General features: G+C 46.1%; 1 pseudogene; it reads right to left on the bottom strand.

Moving 5' to 3' along the window:
- Positions 1-2,121: 2,121 nt before the first annotated feature.
- LOC147109395 (endogenous retrovirus group PABLB member 1 Env polyprotein-like) lies at positions 2,122-3,443 on the bottom strand (annotated as a pseudogene).
- Between the last annotated feature and the right edge of the window lie 1,725 nt (positions 3,444-5,168).

Here is a 5,168-nt window from a genome sequence, read left to right as displayed (position 1 = left end):
TATCATTGCTGAGTCCCCCACCATCAACATCCTGGGGGTCACCATTGACTAGAAACTTAACTGGACCAGCCACATAAATACTGTGGCAACAAGAGCAGGTCAGGGGCTGGGTATTCTGCGGTGAGTGTCTCACCTCCTGATGCCCCAAAGCCTTTCCACCATCTACAAGGCACAAGTCAGGATTGTGATGGAATATTCTTCACTTGCTGGATGAGTGCAACTCCAACAACACTCAGGAAGCTTGACACCATCCAGAACAAAGCAGCCATTTGATTGGCACCTCATCCACCACCTTAAACATTCACTCCCTCTACCACCGGCGTACCGTAGCTGCACTGCAGCAACTTGCCAAGCCTTCTTCAGCAGCACCTCCCAACCTCTACCACCTAGAAGGACAGGGGCAGCAGGCGCATGGGAATGCCAACCTATGCAAGTTCCCCCTCCAAGTCACACACCATGCTGACTTGGAAGTATATCGCCGATCCTTCATCGTCACTGGGTCAAAATCCTGAAACTCCCTCCCCAACAGCACTGTGGGAGTACCTTCACCACAGCAGTTCAAGAAGGTAGCTCACCACCACCTTCTCAAGGTCAATTAGGGATGTGCAATAAATGCTGACCTTGCCAGCGACGCCCAACCCCATGAACAAATTTTTAAAAATCAGCTAACCCACAATTTATCCTCTGAATATCTCCTCCACTCCTAGAAATGTGTACAGCTCCCTTTTGAGGGACTGTAGGGAATCCATCCTCACGCTGCAGTAATTTGATCCACAGGGCTATGACTTCCTAACATCTAACCTGACCCTTCACCTAAGGAATTTATGTGCACACCCGTTAATTCCCCCAATCCTATCCTTCTCAAATAGTGTATACAAGTGAACAGAATCTGATCCCTTGATCATTTCAAAAACATTCGTCATGTGCCCCCAAGCCTAAGTTTGTCTGAAGAACATGGGCCAGAAATTCCACTTGAATAATTGCACCAGATTTACACCAATGAGGTGGGACCAATGCTCTGCAGAGGTAACCTTAGCATCGTTTGCTGGGTCAGCTCATTTAAGTATCCATTGTAAATCTGTGGTGTGGTGTGGTGTGGGTGCTTGGAAATTAATGTGCAGCCTGTAAATAGCTGAGTCCGACTAAAGATTGCAGCAGCCGATAGGCTGGAAAATGCTTGGCTCAGTGAGTTGACTGTCAGGAGGCTATAGTGCGTGTCTCAAGTGTGATTTTGTCCCACTTTTAAAGAACGCCATCCTCTGGAGGATTTGGCAAAGATAGCTGCAAAACGGAGAAGGGCATTGTAAAGAGGCACAAAGGAAGAGCTCACAATTTCAGTTGGACCGACCTTCAAACCCTCCTTGCAGAGGTTCAGCAAAGGAGAGAGAGAGAGAGAGAGAGAAAGACTGCTGCGTATCCATGGAAGGAAGGTATTGAATCTATGTTTTGCGGCATGTGGAGGGAGGTAGCACTGCGCTCCCTGCTCCAGAACTGCTGCAGGAAGTTCAGTGACCTGACACAGACAGGCAAGGCAACACTCGGGCACTAACTCAGGATCTTACATCATGTACCGCCATTTCTCAAAAGCACTTAGCTACATGCACAACCTCAAAACTCCTTCCTACACTTTAAAAGGGTGCTACCATCACATCACTAGCAATCAGATATTAATAGATTATGTGAATGGGCAAAACTGTGGCAAATGGATTTCAAAGTAGGCAAATGTGAGGTCTTCCACTTTGGAACTAAAAGGGATAGATCAGAGTACTCTCTAAATGGTGAAAAGCTAGATACAGTGAAGGTCCAAAGAGACTTAGGGGTCCATGTACATAGATCATTAAAATACAGAAAATGATCGAAAAGGCTAATGGAATGCTGGACTTTATATCTAGAGGACTAGAATACAAGGGGATAGAAGTTATGCTACATCTATACAAAACCCTGGTTCGACCACACCTGGAGTATTGTATTCAGTTCTGGTCACCACACCTTAGGAAGAATATATTGGCCTTGGAGGGTGTTGGGTGAAAATAAATTCACATCTAATCTGTGGTAAAGTAAAAGGTGCAGTTTATTGAAAACAGAGCTCTGGGAGAAGCGTCTCAGTCCCCGCAGTCTGTGCGAGCACCTTCTCCCCGATCAACAAAATTCACAAGCTTATATACAGTACAAGACTGGAGCACACCGATAGCCGTTATTACATTACTTATTCCTTGGCCAATCCGGCCCAATTATATTCCTTCAAAAACAACCTAATTGTAACTTTACATCGTTAGCTAAGCCCCTTCTTTCAGTTCTGTCTTTTATCTAAGTTTGTCCAGTTATCTGGATCGCAGGACCCATTCTTGCTTCATCGTGGCTTCGGCCGATCTGACTCAGTGACTCGTGATTGGACATGGCGCAAAGGTTAATCAAATATACCCTACATACATCCGCGTGACAGTTGTTACTTCGTAACCCGATTGTTCTGCAAATGTTAACCTTGTTATTGCAACTTCTCATATCTCCACATGCTTAATCACTTTTGTAGTTCAGTTTCTGACCATCTGTTCCATTTGTGGTTTCAACTAGTTTCAACCGAAACTAGGTTGTCATGCTGTGTCGTTTGACTGCAACATTCAACTGGCTCAAATCCCAACCCTTCAATCCCTCCTGTTGGTCCCGGTACAAATTTAGATTTTGCCCCGGGATACCAACTTCCAATGCCGTTTCTTGCCATCCATCGGGTAATCACCCTGTATTGAGGGTTGGGCTCAATTGTCCTGAGCTCGTCCTTCGTTGATCATCATGTGACTCTTTACATGTGAGACTCATTCTCCTCGTCGTCTTCTCCTGTTGCTTGTAGTTTGTCTGTCGTTGATAGCAGGGGTTTTATCGCATCTCCAGATGCTACTGGAATGCCAGCGAGTGCCAATTTACAACATACTTTCAAAATTGTTATCATAACACAACGTAGTGTCATCACTACAACAACAATTATAAATCCATGTATCAAATACGATCCCCATGATCCTCCGAAGAGCCAGTCCAACCAACCTTCCCCTGAGGTTTGGTGTAATTTCTTTACCTCCTTTTGTATATGTTCGGCCAAATTGGTTATATTCTCTGAGCTATCTGGTATGTAGGTGCAGCACTCAGTGCCTATCATTGCGCATGTGCCACCTTCTTTAGCTAGGAGATAATCAAGGGCCATCCTTTTCTGGAGAGCTATTGTTCTCATAGCCACCATTTCTGCACTTATTTCAGACAGGGCTTCAGCTGTGTCATTAGCTACTTTCTCTAATACCGATGCTACAATGGTGATGATCTGCTAGGGAGGGCAAGTGATGGATGTATGGCACCACATATCCCAAATAGCAGGACCCAGTCCAATTTCGTGGAAGCCATGGGTATGCCTTATGCCCACAAATAAAATAGGTCCCGGTATAGGCAGTTAGGTTCATATTCGTTGCGACTGTGGAAAAGCCAGACTCGCCGTTACTCCCTGTGATGCCATTCCATTTCCCCCCACTAGTGAGGTTTGTTAAACCAGTTGTGTTAAACCACCAAACTTCTAAGGGTGAACCTTGTTCGAGTGTTGTCCAATTAATGGATCAACGGAGGATGCAATCACAACTGCTCTACACTCTGCACTGAATCACTTAGATGGTAAAGAGACCTACATCAGAATGCTGTTCATAGACTAAAGCTCAGCATTCAACACTATCGTCCCCAACAAGCTGGCCACCAAACTCCACACTCTTGGCCTGAACACTTCCCTCTGCAACTGGACCCTGGACTTCCTAACAAACAGACCCCAGTCTGTCAAATTAGGTAACCACACCTCCCCCCCCCGACCCTGAACACGGGGGCCCCACAAGGATGTGTGCTGAGCCCCCTCCTCTACTCCCTCTTCACCCACAACTGTGTGGCTGTTCATGGTTCCAACACCACCATCAAGTTTGCGGATGATACCACGGTAGTCGGCCAGATCACCAACAACGATGAGTCAGCCTACAGGGAGGAGGTCCAGCATCTCATGAAGTGGTGTGCCGATAACAACCTGGCCCTTAACATCAAGAAAACCAAAGAAATAATTGTGGACTTCAGGAAGTCTAAAGGCGGAAGTCACACCCCCATCCACATCAATGGGGCTGTGGTGGAAAGGGTGGACAGCTTTAAGTTCCTCGGAGTCCACATCACAGAAGACCTCTCCTGGTCCCTCAATACCTCCTCTCTGGTGAAGAAGGCCCAGCAGCGCCTATATTTCCTAAGGAGGCTGAAGGGATGTAACCTGTCACCCCTGATCCTCTCTAACTTTTACCGCTGCACAATAGAGAGCATCCTGACAAACTGTATCACAGTATGGTATGGCAGCTGTAGCTACTATGACCGGAAAGCCCTGCAGCGGGTAGTCAAAACTGCCCAACGCATTACTGGCACCCGGCTACCGACCATAGAGCACATATACCAGAAACGCTGTTTGCGGAGGTCACGGTCCATCATCAAAGACCCTACCCACCCCAGCCACAGTCTGTTCGCCCTCCTGCCATCTGGGAGACGCTACAGATGCATTCGCACCCGTATGACCAGATTTAGGAACAGTTTCTTTCCCAGGGCTGTCATCCTACTGAACTCCACAAATAAACTCTAAAGCCTGCACATCTGCCAATGCACTTTATTATGGTTATGTTTATGTTAATGTATTACAAGCCAAATGTATGTTGAATGTTTAAATGTCTTAATCTAAATGTACACTCTCGGGAGCCGCAAGCCTACATTTCGTTGCACTGCACTTGTGCACTAACAATGACAATAAAGTTGATTATGATTATGATTATGATTATTATGTTTACAACTACTGTTTCCTGCTTCCAGATTCCCCTCTTCCCCTCTGCTTACATTCCTTATCCAACATATCGCCCCAACGGGTCTTCCTACCCCAGTTGTGTTTGTGAGGATAAGGTACGGTGGCTTTTTGCTTATATTATACACGGGTTTGTACCATCCTTCAAACATGTTTAAGGGATATCCTGCACTCCTGAACTGTACTCTTTGTTCCTCCCGTTTTCTGCTCTGGGTGTCGTTACCATTAGTACTACTGCTCGTATTGTTTCTACTAACTAACCATTCTGCCATTTGAATTACGTTCAATGGGATTGGTCTAAGAGGGATTACCCCGTTGGAGT

This window comes from Somniosus microcephalus, chromosome 12, assembly GCF_052327205.1.
Source record: "Somniosus microcephalus isolate GS21.2 chromosome 12, FLI_Smic_1.0, whole genome shotgun sequence".
In the NCBI taxonomy this organism is placed as follows: Eukaryota; Metazoa; Chordata; class Chondrichthyes; order Squaliformes; family Somniosidae; genus Somniosus; species Somniosus microcephalus.
The sequence above is the reverse complement of the archived record's forward strand: the minus strand, read 5'-3'. Positions and strand labels throughout refer to the sequence as shown.